Source organism: Dermacentor albipictus, chromosome 1 (assembly GCF_038994185.2).
Source record: "Dermacentor albipictus isolate Rhodes 1998 colony chromosome 1, USDA_Dalb.pri_finalv2, whole genome shotgun sequence".
NCBI lineage: Eukaryota > Metazoa > Arthropoda > Arachnida > Ixodida > Ixodidae > Dermacentor > Dermacentor albipictus.
The window spans coordinates 439676341-439698938 of record NC_091821.1 but is presented as its reverse complement, the minus strand read 5'-3'; the positions used below and the strand labels follow the sequence as shown (position 1 = coordinate 439698938).

General features: G+C 48.2%; 1 long non-coding RNA gene across 1 annotated transcript in view; it reads left to right on the top strand.

Annotated features, from left to right (window-relative positions):
- LOC139054753 (uncharacterized) overlaps window positions 1–22598 on the top strand; it is a 93402-nt gene that overhangs the window by 38177 nt on the left and 32627 nt on the right. Inside the window, exon 2 of the long non-coding RNA XR_011511475.1 lies at window positions 17856–17921. This is a non-coding gene — a long non-coding RNA (uncharacterized lncRNA). The remainder of the gene's footprint in view (window positions 1–17855; window positions 17922–22598) is intronic.

Here is a 22598-nt window from a genome sequence, read left to right as displayed (position 1 = left end):
TCAGGTGCACTGCAAAAACAACATAGAGGGGATAGAGCGAGACCAGACCTGTGTAAGTAAAAATTTAGAGGAGGTATACGGCATCTCAATTTTGTAAAAATCTGGCGCAGTGCTCATGTGACCGCAACTTCAATGTTTTCTTCGTCCCGACATCCCAGGCAATACTCGCGCACTTCTCGCACTGCGCTATGTATAGGTATATATTTCCACAGGTAGTATTTCCACAGCAGCAACATGGTTGTTTGAACAAAAAACTAAAATATTAGCCAGCAATGCATATGAAACCCAATCCCAGCACATGCGTGAATGTCTATATATGCGACCATAATATGGCTTCTAGCATACCGCGGTTTCAACTTGAAGGTAGCTAGATATCACTCAAACAGGCGAAGATAAACGTTATCTGCAGAGAAGGATGTAACGCACACTTTCGGAACAATAGTGACTGTGAGAGCAATTTCTTTTGTCATTACAACCCTAGTCAACAGGAGAAATTGAAGAATTAAAGATAAACCCTTTGGTCTTACGCATGAAATCAAGATCAGATTTTGAAGCACACCTTAGAAGGGAGTCCAGATTATTTTTAACGTCTTGATTCGTTAACGTGCACGTAAACCTAGGTACTCTATGGCTTTTGCATTTTGCCCCCCCTTGAAATACGTCCGTTGGCGCTGAGACCAAATCCGTGACCTCGAGCTCAGCAGCGCAGCGCCATATCAACTAAGATACCGTGCCAAGTATTGATGAGCGAAAAAGAAGAAAAAAGTTGAAAGTGAAGAAAGAAGAAAAAAATCCAAGAATTTTGTTTAACTGTTGACATGCAGCGCAACAGATGCGCCATTTAAGATGAGGAGAAGAGTAAGGAAATCTAGCTTGGTGAATGGTACGCACTTCCGGTTTGCTACACTACACAGGGGAAGGACAGTAAGAAATGAAAAGAATCGTGAGGAGGCACTAGCACTGGGAACGTCTTCGCTTGCCCATTATGCCAACAATAGTTCATTGAAGCCAGTCAAATTAAAAAAGTGTAATAATGACCACGTCTCTTTCTAGGCCTGCAACGCGTAGGGCGATTGTTCTAGGAAAATAGGTTATACTCTAGCCGGTTTCAAACCTTGCGAAAAGGTCGCTTCCGACATTTAGAAAGTTAAGAAAAATCAACTCGTGTTCGACTTTCTCTTCGCAGTTGCAGAAGTGTCTGACCGTCACATAAGGAATGATTAGGTTATCGTAATAGCCAATCCTATCCAGAAGTGACAAACTAAAGTTGTACCACGGAAGGATAAGTATGTGGAATTTTGAGCTTCAATGAAAGGTCATGCCTGAAAATACGACAGTTCGAGATAGCCATAGAAGCAGTTTGCACGAGGGAGGGGGAATGCCCAGGGAGAAGGAAGTGAAACGGCGTTCGCAATAAACTTCTTGAAGAACACCATGCGAAGGTACCCTCATGTTTCTTGTGAGTCCAGAATTTCGCCATATTGATGAAATGTGAAATAGAAAACATTGAATCTTGTCCTTGCTTGGTTTGTCTCGCGAGAGCATTAGCTAAATATGCTTTAGGACAGAAGAGAACCGTTACACGTTAAACAGTGCAAGACATGTGTCTTAAAAAGCGACGTCGAGGATCAGTTGTACATAACCATATGGCTACCAAAGTGCGCATCAGGGATTGTAGCTTAAAATGGGCTTAGGTGGCCATCACCACTCCACGGCGCAGTTTGGAAAGCAAATAAATACTTTGGTAGCAAAGGCATAACAAAACAATGCCGCCGTTTTAGCGTTTTTTTTTTACCCTTCTCAAATTCTTCTAGTTTCTTACCTGTTGTCTACATAGACCCTCAAGCCTCTTGCGGTCAGACAATAGAGCCTTAGTTCACTGCGCGGTTTTTCCTAAGAATCTGTTTAGAAATAACACGCGCAGCATATCCTCAAAGGGAACATCGATGAGCTAGGAAAGCAGGTTCATGACCTATTGAAATCTCTATTTTCAAAACGTTGACATCGCAATTTTTTTCTTTCTTCATGAATGCTCCACATTTTCTCTATAGAGTACTTGCCCTAGAAAATAATATCAGACCATCGCTTTTTTTTCTGCGCTTCTGCCGCCGAATCGTTAAGTATCATTCAGCCTTGTGGTTTCTGATATATTGGTTTCAGTCGTCATTATATAAAGTTTAAAAAAAAAGCAAGCAGCTCCTACAGGTCTCTAAAGTGCAGACAGACAGAGCGAAGCCTCCTTTCATAAATAAGGCGTCCCGCTGCTGGAACCTGCAACCGAACGCTTTCTTGTTTTTGCTGTTTCCACAACCAATTCTCTACTTTCGCTCCGCGATACGTCGACCCACTTCTGAAATATTTCACGAGCCATTTCGGTTAGGGGACCCCACGAAGCAAGTAAGCTGTTACCAGCATTACTTTCCTGTGTTTTCGATGCATCACTTATAACACAAAATAATAGAGAAGAAAGGTGCCTTCCTTCTGGTGCCATATATACCTCCACCCAGAATGTCGTTCTTTGGAAAGCTGCGTCTAAGAGAGAGGCCAACGAAAAAAAATACGATTGAAATGCAATTAATGCTGACATTGCACCTCGCAGTTCTGCGCATTTCATTGCAACACGATGTTTCAGCCACGCTAAGGGATATTGTTGGGCAACACATGGTGCCCGTGCGCCTCAAGTTGAGAAAAAGAAAGAACTGTGAACAAAGACCAAAAGTTTTGAAGTTGTCTAGCACAGCAATTGCAGCAACCCTTCCTTTTTATATATCAGTGGCGCAGATTACGAGTTGTGATGCGCGGGAAATAAGGCCAACTTTCAACAAAAGGCTCTTTGATGGCTTTCTTTTGTATACAAAGAGTGCCCTCACTGCTTTTGACTTGTGAACTTGCTGTTTATGACATATACATGTGTGAGAACAAACTCTTTTCATTGAATATATCGTTTGAAAGTTAGGTTAAACTTTCTGTACCATATCTTATTCAGAAAAAAGCGGAACTCATCTAACGATGATTGTCGATGGTAATGCGAATAGCATTCGAGCCATGTAACGAGGCGTCGTGCTTCTGAAGTCAAGTTTATTCGTAGCGGCAAGTTTATCTATTGTTTTCATTATGAGACTACTTCCTTTGCTTCGGTTAAATATGGCATAATCCGGTATCCTTCTATGTTGCTATGGCACTTGCTCTCCAACATAGGTCATCAGCCTGGCGACATGACGACGACTGTATGACGCTGACGCATTGATAACGATATGACGGCGAAGAAGGAATTACGTCGTCTGAACCATAAATGTGGTATGATGACAGCGGCAATACGAGAATATGGCGACTCTGAAATGATTACGACCGTACAACTACAATCTCATGACGACAGCGACATGGGCACAATGGAATGATAAGTACATGAAAAAATGGCGTAACGACAATGGTATGATGACAATCGCATGGTGACGCCGGAATGCGATCATGGAATGACCACGATGACATAACAATGACGGTATAAACACAGATGCAGGATGCATTCCCTCTGACAACGACAGAATGATGATGATGACATGACAAAGGCGGTATAATGAAGAGTGAATGACGGACATCATAATTGCATTGTAGGAAAGGAGGAAAGAGAAAAGCAGAAAGCAGGAAGGTTAACCAGAATAACGTCTGGTTGGCTACCTTACACCGGGGGAATGGGACAGCAGAAAACAAAGATGACAGGGAGAAAGAGGAGGGAAGGAAAGAAGGTAATTAGCGGTGAGTTTGCATACGCCTGTGCTCTAATAGAAATTGCATTAATAGTCACAGAAGTTCACACAAGCCTGTCGTCCTCAAGAAGCACAAACGCACCTTCACCGCTTTATGGGCCGACGTGTGATGGGGGCGGTGTTCCAGCAGCACCTGCATAGAAAGTGGCCGATTGTCCAGTTTTTGGAGAGCGTTAGCAAGTTCTGGTTTTTCTGGGGCATATCATGGACAGTGGCACAGCAAGTGGTCAATATTTTCTTCGATGTCGCAGACCTCGCATTCTGCATTGTCGGTAACTCCAATTTTTGCAGAGTATGCCTGTGAACGCAACTCCTAACCGAAGGAGACAGAGAAGCGTAGCTTCACGTCGAGCAAATAGGAGTGGAAGGAAGGAAGGAAAAAGTGCAGAAGGAAGGCAGGGAGGTTAACCCGTGTAGCCTAATCGGTTTGCTACCCTACACATGGGAGTGCGATGGGGGATGAAAGATGGGTGGAGAAAGAGAGAGCACATAACACAGCAAACACATCGTCAGTTACAGTCCGTCACTCTTGCGCGGTACGTGACATCACTGTCACAACCACTTGTCCAAGCCAGTATCCTTCATAAACCGAAGTAGTCCCTTCGTCGCCTTCAGCTGCGATATCTTCTGTCGGCGACATGTGAAAATGGTTGCAACTGACAATGGTCTCTTGTCCAGGTGCGCTAGAACGGACGCCATGGACTGTCTCGGAACATTGTATGCAGGACAGTCGCACAGAATGTGTTCCAGCGTCTCCTCGCAAAGACAGGCATTGCAGAGAGCGTTGTCTGCCATTCCAATGCGAAACGAGTAGGATTTCGTGAAGGCCACCCCTAGCCATAAGCGATGAAGCAGGGTAGTGGAGATCAGAGTTGCTGTGAGGAGGTTAATCAATACAGTCATGTAAGCCTTAAGTTTCGCGAGTTCCACTCGGTCAATGAGAGACTGCGTGCCAGGTGTCGAAGGTGCCTTGCGGCGTCTGTCCTCGAAAGCGGAATTCGAACGCTGCGCTCTTCCTGATGTGCTGTGCGAGCAGCGTTATCGGCGGGATCATTGCCGCTGATTACACAATGGCCATGTACCCATTAAAAACAATCTTCTGACCTTTTTTTTAAGGATAGTGAAGTTTCACGATTTGGTATGCCAGTTGTTCATGACACCCGTGTCGGAGAATTGACTGCGTGCACTGTAATGCCGGTTTCGAGTCAGAGAACAGAGCCCATATTCTACGTCTTTCAGAATCAATGAATCCCAATGTACGACGCAGAACCGTTGGTTCTGCCGCCATTCACGTCGTGACTTGCGATGTCTTGAACAGCAGTGTTATTCCTCGCGTTGGTGTGACCACTGCACCACCAGAACGATGGGCTGGCGAAGGAGTGATTAGGTCGATGGAATAGACGAAGGCAGTATGAAGACGACCGAATGACAACAATGGGATGGCGATTATAGTTGTGCGAATATAGAACGAGTTCATGTAAAGAACATAAAATGCTATATAGAGAGAGAAGAATACAGGAAGGCAGGGATGTTAACCAGTCAATAGTCTGGTTGGCTACCCTACACTGGGGGAAGGGAGAAGGGGAAGAGAAAGAAGGGAGAGAGAAGGTGCAGGTACGTGTACGGACAACACTTCAGTTAAAGTCGCTCGAGCAAATCAGAAGTTCTGAGAAAACACAAAAGTGCTGTCACTGCCTTCTGAGCCGATGATCGGTCGGGACGGTGCTCTAATATTGTCTGTTCACTCAGAGGTCGATCGTCTAGTTTCCTCAATGTGTCGGACAAACACTGTCTTTGTGCTTGAAATTGAGGACAATGGCACAATATGTGGTCAATGTTCTCCTCGCATGCGCAAACATCACATGCAGGACTATCAGCCATTCCAATTAGTGCTGAGTAGGATTTAGTGAAGGCCGCTCCAAGCCATAACCGACACAGAAGAGACGCTTCACGGCGGTGCACACCGGCTGGAGGTCTGAGTTGAAGTGATGGGCTTAGTCGGTGCAGTCTTGTGCGCCTTGTATGTACGGTATTCCACTCTGCTAAGGAGATAGTGCTTGCCAGAATGCCAAGTTGTCTCGCGGCGTCAGTCCTTGAGAGCGGAATGGGGACGCAGCGGTCTTTTTGACGTCCGAGCTGACGTCCGAGGTTTGAAGTCCGAGCTGCCTTATCGGCGTCATCATTACCAAAGATACCGCAATGACCTGGTATCCACTGACAAGAGATATCATGGCCTTTTTCTCTTAAGTGATGGACAAGTTCCGCGATTTCGCAAGTGAGCGGATCGTGAGTTCCATGTCGGAGAAACGAATGCACACATTGCAACGCCGGCCTTGAATCGCAGAAGACTGCTCATTTTCTAGGACTTCCAGTATTTATCACTTGAAGCGCGTCGCGGAGAGCCGCGAGCTCTGCAGCTGTAGACGTAATGACATGGGAAGTCCTGAACTGCTTGGTTATTCTCATTGCTGGTATAATTACAGCGCCGCCGGAACTGGTTGATGTAGTTGATCCATCAGTGTAGACGTGTGTGCAGTCGCTGTATTTCTCGTACAAGAGAAGTAAAGTTAGTTGCTTGAGTGCTGATGATGGCAAGTCCGACTTTTTCTGAAGTCCTGGGACTGTAAGGTTCACTTGAGTACGGCGCATACACCATGGAGGAATAGAAGGCCTTGCCGCAGGTGTGTAACCTTACCTGAAAGAGGCATGGTGTGCCAAGACAGTCGCACTGAATGTCGTGTTGGGCCTATCTACTGGAAGACTTGCTAGGTGGTGGGCAGGGGTTCGGGCGAAGTGTCTTATGTGCACACGCATTGTTTCAATGCTAATGTGCGTTCTAATAGAGAAATCTTGAGCGACTGCAATAACTTCACTCGTTGACGCACTCCGCGGTAGACCGAGACATATCTTGAGTGCTTGGGCTTGGATGCTTTGGATTATGTTCAGGTTAGTTCTGCAGGTGTTGGACATGACAGGTAGGCTGTACCGCAGGAATCCAATAAAGAGGACCCTTTACAGTTGCAGCATAGAGTGTATTGGCACTCCCCAGGTTTTCCTGCAAGGAACTTAAACATATGGCAAATTCTTGTCAGGCGTTTTTTCACATAATTCACATGAGGGGTCCAGGAGAGATTTTTGTCAAGGACCACCCCCAAAAATCTGTGACTCGTGCTGTACGAGATCATGTGTCTGTCGATGCATATCACGTATGGAGACATTGATTTCCTGGTAAATGCCACCGCTGCGCACTTCTCGTATGATATACGAAGTCCTTGTTCTCGAAGGTAGGATGATGTTAAAGTAGCTGACTTTTGAAGCCGCGCGCGAAGCTGCAGTCGCGTCACAGCCGACGTCCAAATGCAAATGTCGTCGGCATAGATGGAGAGCCTAACGGTGCCTGGCAGGATGTCGGTGAGTCCAATGATTGTTAGACTGAAGAGCGTTGGGCTGAGTACTCCGCCCTGAGGCACCCCACGGTTACTGTAATGCTGGGAGGTCGGGCCATTCTCGGTAAGCACGAAAAAGGATCTCTTATGTAGATAGCTACTTATCCGAAAATATACTTTGCCGCCAAGTCCCACTGCCTCTAACGCGTTGAAAATTGCTTCGTGCGTTACGTTATCGTACGCTCCTTTAACATCCAGAAAAAGGGCAGCAGATAATCTTTTGCAGGACTTCTGGTGCTCGACGTACGTCACTAAGTCGATAACGTTGTCTATGGAAGAACGGCCACGCCTGAAGCCGGCCACTGCACCTGGATATACCTGGTAATGTACCATTCTAGCCGTGCTAGAACCATTCTCTCCATTAGTTTTCCGATGCAACTGGCAAGCGCAATCGGTCGGTATGATGCAATGTCTACAGGCGACTTGCCAGGCTTGAGCAGTGGAATTAGGCGACTGGTCTTCCATTCTTGGGGAACCGTACCAGTCTGCCAGGAGCTGTTGAACAGGAGCAGGAGCACTTTTCGAGACTCATCGCCAAGATTACAAAGGGCACGGTAGGTTATACCGTCGGGTCCTGGTGAAGATGAACGCTTGCACAAGGCCAGTGCAGCTTCGAGCTCGTCCATGGAGAAAGGACTATCCATGCGGGAATCGCGTGAAATTGGTGAGTGGTGGAGCGTCGATGTTCCAGCGCAACTAGGTTCGCCAGCAATCCTCTTGCAGAAAGCTTCCGCTACGTCAATCTCGCTGCATTGTTGGTGAAGGGCCAAAGACTTAAAAGGGTGGCGCAGTTGAGGGGTTCCACGGAGACCACGAACAGTTCTCCATATGTGAGACAATGGTTTTCGTGGATCCAAAGATTCGCAGAATGATTTCCATCTTTGTGATGCAAGTTTGTCCATGCGACGCTGAATTTTCTTTTGAGTTCTTCTGGCCAACCTCAAGTCATGTACAGACTTCGTGCGCCTGTATCTTCGCTCTGCACGACGACGAATTGCACGAAGCTTCTCTAGCTCAATGTCGTATTCGGTGCATGTAGACGTTCTCTGAAGCGAATGTTTCGCAACCTCTAGGGCACCTTTTATGATGTCCTCTAGGCTAGTGGACAAGTCATCACGACAGCCGTCTTCGACAATTGACTTGAACATTGGCCAGTCGATACATTGTGTGACGGTGGCTAACCTGGAGTCCTTCAACCCTTCAACCCTAAGATAAGTGTGTAGGTAGTCACTTCCCTTCGTTTCAATATCCGGAAACCACCTGACCTTTCTAGTGAAGGAGCGTGAAACAAAGGTCAGGTCCAGGCAGCTACAGTAGGCAGTTCCACGTAGAAAGGTGGGGCATCCATCATTTAACAAGCACAGTTCTTGTTCGGAGGCAAATGACACTAATCTTCTGCCTCTCGAGTTTATCTTAGAACTTCCCCAGAGATGGTGGTGGGCATTAAAATCTCCAGTAATCGCCAAAGGCTGTGGAGTCGCTGTGGTGATTCGCCGTAATCTCTCGCAGTCCAACCGACTTGAGGGCGATATGTAGGCTCCAACTAATGTGAAAGTGAGCTTGCCTTTCTTCACTGTCAGACAGACGTATTGGTTTTCTTGGTCAGGCGACACTGGGTGATGGATATACATAAGATGACGTCGCATGAATACGATGATCTTGCTGCATTCTCCATGGGTGACGGACATGAAACATTCATACCCGGACAGTCTGATGTTATCTGATAGGGGCTCGCAGATGGCGATGACTGGGAACTTATTCGTGAACACAAACTGTCGAAAGTCCGACATGCGTGACTTCAGTCCTCTGGCGTTCCACTGAAATATCGACGCGTTTCGGACTTCGTCACGAAACGACGGCTTCTGGAGAGCCATGATTTCAACCAAGAGCTGCAAGTACTGCACTCAAAGTGTCCAGCACCTGTAGTGCGCTTTGCGCAGACGAAGACTTCATGTTGATAAGTATAACGCGAATGGCACTCATGAGCGACCGCAGAATGTTGATGACCTGGAGATCATCAGCCAGCGTCGCTTCAGCAGTTGCAGAAGCCGTTGAAGTCGGTGCGTTTTGAGGTAACTTAGCAGGGAGTTGTGCCCTCGGTAGCTCAGGCCATTCTTCAGGACGGGTGAGCCTCTCCTCTTTGTTCGCTTTCCTTGCATCTGTCTTGGTGGCGCAGTGTGGAGATGCGGCAGCCCTTCTGACTGTAGCTGGCGTGGACCTATCTGCAGTTGCGGAATTTCTTGAATGTTTTCGGTGTCGACGCCGACGTCGCCCAACAGCGGTAGCAGCCTCTCGGTGCGTTGAATTGTCGCGCACCATGCGTTTTAGAATCGTGAATTCCTTCCGCATCCGCGGGCAATCCTTTGATGAGGCCTTGTGAGGGCCCCTGCAGTTAGGGCACTTTAGAACATATGCGCTGCAGGCGTCTTCTGAATGGGACTCAGAGCACCGCGGGCACACTACGCTGTTCACGCAGACACCCTTCACGTGGCCAATCTTGCAACACTTGAAACACTGGAGGGGCTTCGGTACGAATGGTCGTACTGGATGGCGGACATGTCCTACTTTGACGTGGGAAGGAAGGCTGTCTCCTTCAAACAAAATCTTCACACAGCGTGTGTTTCCCAATCTGGAAATCCTTGTAATGAAATTGCCTTCTGTCGTTGACTTTATCAGCGTTGGCAAGTCGTCATTAGGAATGGCAACGTCAACGTCATAAATGACGCCCGCAGTACCATCGCCGTCAGTAGGGATCATTGATCGCACCTTTACCTTGTCGATATCAGTTACATTACGTAGGTGTTGTAGGGCACTGCGATGTAGCACATCAACTGCCAGGAGATTTTTCCGCGAGTTTATTCGCACGTCTTTAATCTCGTTTGGTGCGATTCTCTGGAGTAAGGAAGAGAGGACCTGCCTGTTGAGGAGCCGCAAATTGGTCGCCGGGTCCACGGGCATAAAGAGCACAGTGTGCGGCCAGCGAAGCGGTGCACTCTTCACAGTAGAAGCACTTGGCGACGAAGATGCCTGCAGTAGTCTTCTTTTCGCTTATCTACTCATCACGACCTGGAAGTCATCGTCCGACGAGTCGTAGCTGTCCGAACATATCTCAGTGGCCTCGCTGTCTGTGTCGCTTGACGCACTTCCACGTTTCCTGGACGCTAGCCGACCTGACGGCTGCACACCAGGAAAGTCCTCGGAGATTTCTTCATCCATTGCCGCAAGGACGGAGCGGCAGCTCCCAGAAATGCAGGGAAACAAAGCGAAAAAGCGAAGACAAAAGCACAAGCGTTCCATCAAAGAAAACATAAAACATAAAATAAAAATAAAATAAATAAAGATAAATAAAATAAAAACATAAAATGCTATGGTGACGACTGTGTGATTACGATGTCTGCATGACCAGAGTCGGGTGTTGAAGTTAGCATAATGACAATATAACGATCACTACGGCCTTACGACGATGGTATGACAACGGTAAGAGGACAATGGCATGATGACGACTTTGTCGCGAAGCTGGGATGGCAATCATGCCCTGATAATGAGGGCGTGACGACGAGAACTTCACGAGAGTCGTATGATGAAACTAGAGTGCCGACGATTTCACAACCGTGATGGCATGATGGAGACGGTGTGGCACCGTATGCTTGATCTCATGACGACGTAGAGATGGTGATGACATAACTATGCCGGCATAATCACGGTTGACTGACGAATGCATCAATATGATATATAGTATGGCGTATAAGGATTGACGTCGTTGACACAACGACGATGGCTTGACGAGAACAGGATTATGTTAGGTAAGTAATTACGGTGGTAAGACGGCCGCGTGACAATGACGACATGCTATCTAAGCTTTGCCTGCTTTGCTCAACTCACACTACGTGTCCCTAGATAATATTTCGCATGATAAACAGCCAGATTTAGTTTTCTTCGAATGCTCAATCTCGGGGAATAAATTTCGATATTGCAAGTAGGTGGCGGATAGCAGCAATAAGAAGTAAGAAGGTGTTTTCTCAACTTCCTGGAAGATTTATGATCTTGGTCTTCTCAGGTTTTCTTTTTCTTTTACACTTATAAACAATTTCAGAACTAAGAGATGGCAGCTTTTGATGCGGGAATATAGTGGCTCACAATTTGTTCCCGATGAAAATTGCGTGGTAAGCGAAAATAGATAGATGGCAAATAAAAACTCAATTCAGACGCTTGCCAAGCAGATATAATGTCCCTATGTATGTCCGAAGTCTCTGTCATCTGCGCTAACTGTAAAGGTAGGCACTAAAGACTACAATGTTCTCATATATTTCAGGCACGCGGAAGTTAGTGAACTACTCTTGCCATTCTTCTTACTATCTACACAGCAACATTCGCAATCACTGCCTTCAAGCCAAGGCATCATTCCAAGAGTATGGCCTGTTCAGGAGTGCTTAAACTTCGTAAGAATGCAGCTGCTATTTTAAACGTTTTCTTAGCATTTAGCATGCACCCCTTATTTGCAGGAATATTTTTCAATTATGTTTGGACATGCGAAAGGAAGTACGTGCCATCGTGCTTCAAATTATTGGTCGCCCACTACAAACGTTGCGATTTGCACCAGATGTTAATTACATCCTTTTCTTTCTTCCTCGGTAACTGAGGCTTTCGGTATGTCTTGGCTCTAACTTTAAACTGTTTGAAACTTAGCGATCTAAGATGTGCGAGCCTTTTTGAGCCTTCTTGAGCCAAGCGCCAAGTTTTCCTTGAACTTACAACAGCATCAGCAGCTTGCATGCTTTGTTCAGCGTTTCCTTGCGGCAGCTAAAAAAAGAAACGAGAGTGACGCATAAGCTGCCTTAAGGAGTACATGCAACATGGTAGTGAAAGGAAAATAAACTACAAGACGAGGTGAGACAAAGTACCTTCCCTTAGAACTTTTCGCTGGAATCTGCTATCCGCATTTTTTTCTTTTTTTTTTCTTCAGAGCATAGCAGAAACACAACCTGTGAGAAAGAGACAGAGATCGTATTTTGTTGCCCGCGGTGCATTCATGCATTCGGTGCGAACAGCGAGAGCGCATCAAAGATTGATCCGTTCGTCTGAACAGCCATCGGTCGTTGCGATGGAATTGAGGGACCAGAGACCAGCCGCCTCCGGCGAATAAACAAACGCTACGCAAAGAAAAACAGTTCGTCGAGGCGGGGAGTCTAAACATACGTCAGTATATGGTCCCGTCATATGGCTAAGGCAAAAAAAGAAACAAAGGCAGTTCAAACATTACCAAGTGGGAAAATGCAGTAGGGAGGAAAGCGAAAATAGAAATCGCACGCGCACGCTTACAAATGCACCGGCATGAAGGCACTTATAGCTTGATAGCTTGCTCGCCAGTGCCGTGTCGCTCTCACTCTTTTACGTTTCTTCCCTAAGGTCACGTTGAACAAGAGGGGTCGCGTCGCTGTGCTTTGGCAAGACTCCGAGTGGAACCGTTCAACCGAGACTGCGCACACGTTCACGCACGAGCATCTCGTGGTTCGCAACGTGTCCCGAAACGATCTGCGTTTTCTCTGTATATATAGTAGCTGCCGAGCTAGTCGCGACGTTTCTTTCTCTTGATTTTTTTTTCGTTGCCCCTACTTGCTTTTTGCTCCTTACTTTTTCCTCTACTGATCATCACTGTTTAAAATGGCTTCGAGGTATCTGTGTCTAAGATATTTGCGCACGACTCTGAGGCAGAGCATATGTTCTTATTGACCCCCGGACAGGCGCTCGCACAGCCTCGCCTGAATACCACTGCAGTGCAGCCTGTACTTTTCACTAATCTTGTAATGTTGGCCTTGTGGTGCGTTGCGGTGAAGGGTACGCCTTGTAGCCATGAATACAGCGGCGCCTGTTTGGTTACAAATCTCACCGCACTGAGGCCGCCTTAACCTTCGTTGTGCACCAACTCGATGTCCATTCACGATGATCGAGTCACTTTTGAGACAAAATTTCCCAAGCTATTACGCAACGCCCTCTTTGCTTCACGGTTCTGTCAGATCATTAGTGCAGGCATTTGCTGTGTATGAGCGCGTCGCAGAATTAAGGCTCACAAAATCACAGTGATAAACGTATATAAGTGAGATCGAAATACCACTTTATGGAAAAGGAGCCGCGGTGCATACGGTTTACTTTATTATACGGTGATTTTAGTACTATCGCATGTAGTGTCTGTAGCTTGCTCTTTTGAAGAGCATGTGCCTAGGAACGCATTTTCAAAATACCTCGTCGGTGTAGTTGGCCATTTTTCAGTACGCATGTCCTTCTCACATCCAGAAATTAGACTCACTGAGTATTTTATTTAGAACGAGTAAGGACTTGAAATGCATTTTAGCCTGAAAAATGGCACCGCGATCACAAACTGCGAAACGCAAGCGAGGATGGCGAGTGACACCTCTCAGAAGGCACGTGAACGCATATTCTGCTGGGGCCGTATTCTGTAGTGGTTCGCTTTGGAACCGGTTCGGTCTGGCTGTTGCCATTGGTCGGCGCTTCGTTGTCGTCATCCCTGGTGGGCGGGACGACAAATTTTGTCGACGTCGCGCAGGTTGTCAATCATCTGGAAAGGAACCGGTTCCCTGTTACGAGAGGAACCACGGAGAAGTGGTTCGCTCGAGGGTCGCGCGTGGTGGCGAGCATGATGTCGAGGGTTGCTAGGGCAACCGTGGCTGCCGGCTAGTCTCGCGCCAGCTGACGAGCCAGCATCTAGACGAGACGAGACAGAGACGGCAATGGCGGCTCCTTTGGTTGTGCTGCTGGCGAGCGCAGAAAAACAACGATGCGACGAGACGCAATGACGCGATGCGCTCGGCATAGCCGAAGAAGAGTTTCGAAGGCATTTTAGGCACTCCAAAGACATAGTTAGACGTCTTTGCGATGAGCTGGAAGAACATCTCGGACCTCAAAGATTTCGTGGTGTCGACACTACGATGAAAGTGCTGTGCGCGCTGCGGGTTTTTTGCCACCATGGGCTTTCAACAGTGCGTCGGGAATGAAGAAGCAATTTCACTGCCGCTGCCTTCGTTCAGCCGGATCATTACAGCCGTCACCAAGGCCATTACGGTTGTGAGCAAAGTAAAAGGATGGGTTAGATTCCCATCCACGGCGCAACAGAAAGCCGCCGTCAGCTGCTGGCCCAACACACACGACGCCTTTGCTAGGCAGGGGTGCTCCTCGACAAATGAAACGAGTATTTCGCGCTGTCTCGCTGAAGCATGAGGACCCACCGCCTGTCCTTGTGCGACGACACCATTTCGGTTTCGGCGCGCGTACAAGTCCAAAACGTAAACAAAGTGAGGCAAGTTGTTTGCATAACGTATGGCACACCACCTAGCGACTAAATAGGGAAACAACACAAATAAAATTACAATTCCCAGTAGCCGTCTGCGCCGCAAGCTCACATTTATTACTGAAAATTATATTCGCAAGTGTTCTATACAAACCAATGTTTTTTTATCAAACCAGCAACATCCTTCAATTGCTATACCGTCCCCCAAGTACAAACAAAAATGATGACGTGATCTTCCGGCAGACCGCCGCTCGCTGATTGGTTCCCCTCTCGCCGGCCCGTTCCACTCTTTCTCCGAGTGACGTAATCCAGCCGTAACAGCCAAACCGAACCGGTTCCAAAGCGAACCGCTACAGAATACGGCCCCTGGTTAAAGCACGTGGGTCTCGTTAACACACTGGTCAACGTAACTGTAGTACTCTTAAACGACGCGTGTGAGTGAGGGAATTACTTTACTTGCACAAGAAGTAATTCACCCGAAACATAGTATAGTGTTGAGGGTGGTAAAATGGTCTTCAGGTATGCCCTTGGCTATAAGATACGTGATATTTTCAAAAGATTACACTTCCAATGAATGCGTAAAGCTCAAATTTTTCAACATTCAAAAACATCATGGGAGATTGTAATGCGTAATGATGTAAACGCACACATATATCGCAGTTCGTACACCAGATAGTGTAGAACGGAGGAGCACCCCAGCTTTGCTCAATCGGTCTATAATAACCTAAATATGCGGTAGTCGCGTGTTCGCGTCAAGCGAATAGCACGAAGTTGCTTCTCCAGGTTTATTGCCTTTCCTTAAATGCAGCCATACACACACAAAAAAAGAGAGAACTTCAATCCTTGGCCGCTTGTGGAAGTCATTGAAAATGAAAGTGGATGGTTCGCTTTCCTATGGGTTCGGCCACTTGAGTTCAGCAAGACTTAGTGGCTTTGTCTGGAAGCCTCCCTACTTATTCCCGTAAGGACATGTTCTGTCAATACTCCAGCGCAGATTTTATTAGGATGGGATGTACCCATAATCAACTTTCGTCATTATACGAAAACACAGGAGAAACGTAACACGTTCCATGGATGTGCCATGGCTACCGCGGTGAAAGAGGCTTTTTTTTGGGCATATGCAGACGGTGATGGTACCTTTATGCATGCTTGCTAGATGCCTAATAGATATTGATGGGCTAGTTGTTAAGCCACGATATTCAAACAGGGCACTTAAATCTTACACGTTCATGCACACATAAAAAGGACATTCACAGGCGCTTGACTGAAACTATGGCTTTATTGTTCAAAGACCCACCTTTTGTACTGTCTTCTTGAGAACTGCGCGTGCTCTGATGGCAGTGAGGCGTCAACAAGACGCGAGTAAAGAAACGAAAGAACAAAGATGACATCTTGGAATTCCCACTCTAGGAATAACCAAAGTCCAAGATAGTGGTGCGCTTTGTCAGACCATGATAGCGAAGGTAAACTGATTGACCTGTCTTTCCATTTGTAAATTTCTATTGCTTCAAGAATTTCCTTTGTTTGTTTTTTTTTGTTCCCTGCGCACAGCTTCCGTTTTTTTTCAGGACGGGTTCGCAGCCACAGTCCCTGCAATGAAAGGCTAAATGAGCTCAATGTTTACCCGTGCAGTGATAACTGCGTTCAGTTGGCCTTGTATTCAAGTACCTGTCCGTCTGCCCAATGTATACCTTGTTACAGGACAGAGGGAGCTTATAAACCACTCTCTCTGTACAAGTGACGTAGGGCCTTCGGTCGCTAATTGCGCAGGGACTCGTTCCATTTTTTCCACAGGCCCGACAAATCGCACAGGTGCCGGAAACAGCACATCAACGCCGGCCCTTTGGTCTGTCTTTCTCCAATTGGGGAAAATTGTGGGCGCATATTGTATGGCCACCTTGTCTTCACAGTTCTTTCAACTGCGCGAGACTTCGCTCGCATTTTGTGTCTTGTTTAGCAAGCATTGTGCAACTGATATCAAGAGCTTCGAGGGTACCCGGAGCCTTTGAGGTTGCTGACTTGCTTTGTGAAGCTGGTTTCACATTTGTGATGGCGCGATATTTGCATTACGTTAAGTAAGCAAAAACGGACAATCGTCCTCTTCACAAGCTTCGAATGTGCCGATTGGTAGGGATTGCGGAAAATTTTTAAATTTGGTTATGTTGATATTTTTGCTATGTTTGACTAGATTTGCTTTCAGGTGTTTTCTTCCAGCGTTAATGATTACCCGTACGGGGCTCGCCTAGAGGCAAGCAGAGTGCACTACTTATACGTTTCCTCCAAGGTTGTCGTACTTTGTTTGAGTGGTTCACTCATTTAAGAGAAGTTCGTGCTTCATGTTGTAATAGTGGAGTGCAGATGCGCTATTACACATTTTACTGTACGGTTGCCTACACAAACCATTCGCGTGCAACAAATAGGATAATAAATGCCCATGCCGCTTTCCAAAAACTCGACTCCACGACCACCTGAGACTGTCGTATAACATACCTCTACGAATGTGTTCATGCTGACTGCCCTCTTCTTTGTTTCTCATCGGACTTTGTCACTTTCGCTTCCTCTAAATGTAGGGTAGCGAGATGGAAGAGGTCCTGCTTGATATCCATGCCTTTTCTTCTTCGTATTGCTCTACCTACGATATATGCAGCTTAAGATAATATATGCTAGAAAAGAAACGATACGGACGCTCTAATAAGTGTGGGGGGAGAGGGGATGCTTGCCTGGCCACACGCCTAACATGCTACTCCGGATGAAAACTTGCAGCGCATGCAATGAGAAAATTATGCACAGACGGTACGCACTCACAAAAAACATACACAAGTGACAAGCACAAGAACAGGCAGAAACAAGCATTTAGAGAGTTTAGCTCCATCCGGTTTCGCGGAGGTTGACTAAAGACGCCTTCCCAGCGGCGCAGAGCAGTACCAGCGCTGTTCCAAGGCCCAAGAATACGGTGTGACTCTAGAGAGCTGGCACGTAAGTTTAAAACACGTTTCAGTTTTAAAACACGTTTCAGGGCCACTTCGTGCAGAAACGATGTGATAGCCAAACAGATAGTTGAATACCAGGAACCCATGTTTCGGCAAAGTTTCGACCGCGAACAAAACTAATAACTTGGTGGCGGCGATTGTGGAAAGAACAGTGGGCGAAGAAGGAGGAATTAGAACTAAAGTGAATCTCGCTCGGCCCATTTTTTTGCATGGCCTAGAAGTTTCTCAAAGACCCACGTATGGTGGGGCGAATTTCCGTAGTTAAGTTGAACGCTTCGAGCTGACGGAGCACTTACATAGTGCCATAGCAGAAGAGATTCTCCAACAGACATGTCGTAATCATCGTGCGCAGGTTACTGGAGCTTCAAGACTCAAAAGGATTAGAACCTGCGTTAGCGGTCACACAAAATAGCAGAAGGTAAGCGGATCATCAGCCATTCTGCACTAATCCAAGTGTCGTTTTATACTCTTTTATTTTCCATGAAATACTTGCACTCTTTCTATAACGAGCCATGTGAAGTCTTCCATAAGAAGGTCAGTTATTTCCTTTTTTAAGCTGGGGCTCTTTAAAGAATTAGGCTTAAAATTATTGGAATGGCCAGGTTAAAGACCGTACCATGTTAGTCGTATAACTTTTTGGCGTGGTAGTAAAGGCCGTGAAAGTAGCGGCTATCTGAGAATGCGATCGGGCCTTACGGTCGTACTACCAATGATTATAGCCAACTCAGCTTGGGTGCTGATTGCTGTCGCGTCATCCAATATAAGCTACATATTGACACGTGTACTTATCTTTATCGGGCGACCAAGTTTCGCCGCCTAACAAATGTTGTCGCACGGTGCGGGGCGCGCCTGCGTGTATCCGAGGTTTCTGGAAAACTGTCGTTGCTTATATCCGCTGTCTGTTGTCGCCGAACCTTCTGTTATCTGATTTCATCGTGTGACGCGAATGGTGTAGAACTTTGTGGAAGGCACGGGGGTCCCAACGATTAGTCTGGAACATTCGATGACTGCTGTATAAAAGCCGACACGCTGGACCCGCTGATCAGATTTTCGATGATCGCCGACTGTGTTCGCCGCTATCGTTGTGCTTTAAGTGTAGCCTGTTTTGTGGGCACAGGTTCGCCCAATAAAAGCTAGTTTTGTCTTTCACAGTACTGCTACTGTGTCATTTAACGTAACTACCACGTGACATCTGGTGGAGGTGCTTTTGGTTCATGTACCGGACGCCCCCGACAAGCCGTGATCCAAGCCCGGACCGTAAAGAGAGCACCAACGTAGTCACGGACCATCGAGTAAGCCGTCGTCTACAACAGCTGCCCCCGGAGCACGGACTGCTTCCTGAGAAGACCAAGAAGATTATGGCCAAGGCAACCCCAATGGCAGCCCCAGAGTCCCCCATCGTGCTGCAGCAGCCCAGGGAACCACCGACGTTCCGCGGTTACCCGCCGTGGTTGCTCAGTGGCTATGGTGTTGGGCTGCTGAGCACGAGGTCGCGGGATCGAATCCCGGCCACGGCGGCCGCATTTCGATGGGGGCGAAATGCGAAAACACCCGTGTACTTAGATTTAGGTGCACGTTAAAGAACCCCAGGTGGTCAAAATTTCCGGAGTCCTCCACTACGGCGTGCCTCATAATCAGAAAGTGGTTTTGGCACGTAAAACCCCAAATATTATTATTATATTACGTTCCGCGGTTCCACATTTGAGGACCCCGAAAGCTGGCTGGAAACGTATGAGAGGGTCGCTACGTTTAACAGCTGGGCAAGCGACGACAAGCTGCGACATGTCTATTTCGCATTGGAGGACGCCGCCAGGACGTGGTTCGAGAATCGAGAAGCCACCTTGACGACGTGGGACCTGTTCCGCAGCGGCTTCCTGCAAACATTTACAAGCGTCGTGCGAAAAGAGCGAGCCCAAGCTCTACTGGAGACCAGAGCGCAGCTGCCGAATGGGACGCTTGCGATCTTCACTGAGGAAATGACCCGTCTGTTCCGCCACGCCGACCCGGAAACGTCAGAGCAGAGGAAAGTCCGCCTACTGATGCGTGGTGTAAAGGAGGAACTTTTTGCCGGAATGGTAAGAAGCCCACCGAAGACCGTCGACGAGTTCCTTCGTGAGGCGACGAACATTTGAGAAAACACTGGAATTGCGGAACCGGCAATTCGAGCGACGCACCAAGCCAACAAGCTACGCCGGCGTTCAATCAGTGGCCACCGACGACCTGCGCGAGACCATCCGGGCAATCGTACGAGAGGAGCTTCAGAAGATCTTCCCTTCATCGCAACCTCAAGTGGCCTCAATCGCCGAATTTGTCAAAGAAGAAGTCCAGCGATCGCTCGGAGCTCCCGAGGTACAATTACAATCATCGCCGATCCAGCCACAAACGATGACCTACGCCGCCGTTGCACGCCGTCAAGGTCCCCCTTTGCGACCGCGCCGGGGCCCTGTCACGCCGCAGTTCCGTCGTCCGCCGCCGCCACCGCCAGCACGACCACCCGTCGCCCAGCGCACCTACGCTAGGAAGAGGGATATTTGGCGCGCCCCCGACCACCGCCCGCTCTGCTACCACTGCGGCGAAGCCGGCCACGTCTACCGACGATGCCCTTACCGGGAGGTGGGACTGCGAGGTTTCGCCGTCAACGCTCCGCGCCCGCAGCAAGGTGAACGCCCTTGCGATATCGCCGATTACCTCGCCGCTACTCAGTGGAGCTCTCGACGACCGTCGCGTTCGCCATCACCAGGCCGCTACCTGTCGCCGCAGCGCCGACCATACACTGGCCCAGCCCGGGGCCGGTCAGCGAGCCCATATCTGGAAAACTAAAAGCAGCAACCGATGGAGGTGCGGTTGCTGTTCGTCGAACTGACGAAGATCCTCCGCCGCCGACGAAGACGACGAAGAAACCATCTCGACGACCTAACGACGACACGCCGCCGTTCCGACGAAGTCAGGAAGCCAAGACTACACCGACGAAAGACGGCTTGACGACGCGACGTTCCAGCTTCAGTTCAACACGACACAGCCGTGATCCGACGCCGAGACCTAACTGTAACGCCAGACAAAGAACCACCGACCTCGACGTGCTTCTCGACGGCCACGCTGTTACCGCCTTAGTGGACACAGGGGCTGATTACTCCGTCATGAGTGGACACATTGCCGCCCAGTTGAAGAAGGTTAAGACTGCATGGGAAGGCCCTCAAATTCGCACCGCTGGAGGACACCTGATTACGCCGACTGGAGTCGGCACGGCAAGAATAACCATTCATGACCGGACTTACCCTGCCATCTTCGTTATCCTCCAACAGTGTTCACGAGACGTCATTCTCGGTATGGACTTCCTGAACCAACACGGCGCAATCATCGACCTGAAGTCGAAGTCAATAACGCTGTCGGAAGATAAAGCAATACCGCCGAAGAGCCCTCGTAGTCACCACGCCTTGAGTGTGCTCGAAGATCAAGTGAGCCTCCCGCCTCGCTCCAGCATTATTATTTCGGTCGGCACTGAAATACCCGCTGACGTAGAAGGTGTCATCGAAGGCGACCAACGTCTACTGCTAGACCGTGAAATATGCGTCGCAAGAGGGATCGCTTGACTGCACGGAGGGAAAACTGAACTGTTGCTGACAAACTTCAGCCAGGAGTTCAAGCACATCAACAAGGGCACAAAGATCGCGTACATCGAGGAAATTCTGGAAACCAGTAATGCGTTTGTCCTCTCGGATTCCGCCGCATCTACCCCAACGACCACGGTTCCCGAACCAGACTACGACATTAATCCAAGCCTCCCAGTGATTAAGCAACAGCAGCTCAGAAGTCTGCTCCGACGATACAAAGGCTGCTTTTCGCCGTCATCGAGGATTCGACGAACACCAGTCGCCAAGCATCGCATAATCACCGAGGAGTACGCTCGACCACTCCGCCAAAGCCCTTACCGAGTTACGCCGAGAGAACGCGAAGCTATAAGAGAACAAGTCGACGAAATGCTGCGTGACGACATCATACAGCCGTCGAAAAGCCCGTGGGCATCCGCTGTTGTCTTGGTGAAGAAAAAGGACGGAACCCTACGTTTCTGCGTCGATTATCGTCGTCTGAACAAGATCACGAAGAAGGACGTATACCCCCTTCCATGGATAGACGACGCATTGGATCGGCTCTGCAATGCTAAGTACTTCTCCTCCATAGACCTCAAGTCTGGCTATTGGCAAATAGAAGTCGACGAAAGAGATCGCGAAAAGACCGCCTTCATCACCCCAGATGGCCTCTACGAGTTCAAGGTTATGCCATTCGGACTGTGCTCGGCGCCTGCAACGTTCCAGCGCGTCATGGACACGGTATTAGCAGGATTGAAGTGGCATACCTGTCTCGTTTACTTGGATGACGTCGTCGTCTTCGCCGGAAATTTCGACGATCACCTCAAGCGGCTTGCGACAGTACTGGAAGCCATCAAGTCATCAGGGCTCACTCTGAAGCCACAAAAATGCCGCTTCGCTTACGATGAGCTTCTGTTCCTAGGCCACGTCATCAGTAAATCCGGAGTACGCCCCGACCCCCAGAAAACAGCTGCCATCGCAAAGTTCCCGCAGCCCACCGTCAAGAAGGCAGTGCGTAGATTCCTTGGCATGTGTGCCTACTACAGGCGCTTTGTCAAGGACTTTTCACGCAACGCCGAGCCATTGACACGTCTAACTAAATGTGATGTTGAGTTCAAGTGGGAAACGCCGCAGGCCGATGCATTTGAAGAACTCAAACGACGCATGCAGTCGCCGCCGGTACTTGCGCGCTTCGACGAGTACTCCGATACAGAAATCCATACTGACGCCAGTAGCCTAGGCCTCGGTGCCGTTCTAGTCCAGAGGAAAAACGGAGTCGAACAGGTGATATCTTACGCTAGCCGGTCGCTGTCATAAGCGGAAGGTAACTATTCCACGACCGAAAAGGAATGCCTTGCCATCGTTTGGGCTACAGCTAAATTTCGCCCTTATCTTTATGGCAGGCCATTCAAAGTCGTCAGTGACCATCACACGTTGTGTTGGCTAGCGAGTATAAAGGATCCTTCAGGACGACTGGCGCGGTGGAGCCTCAGACTACAAGAATACGA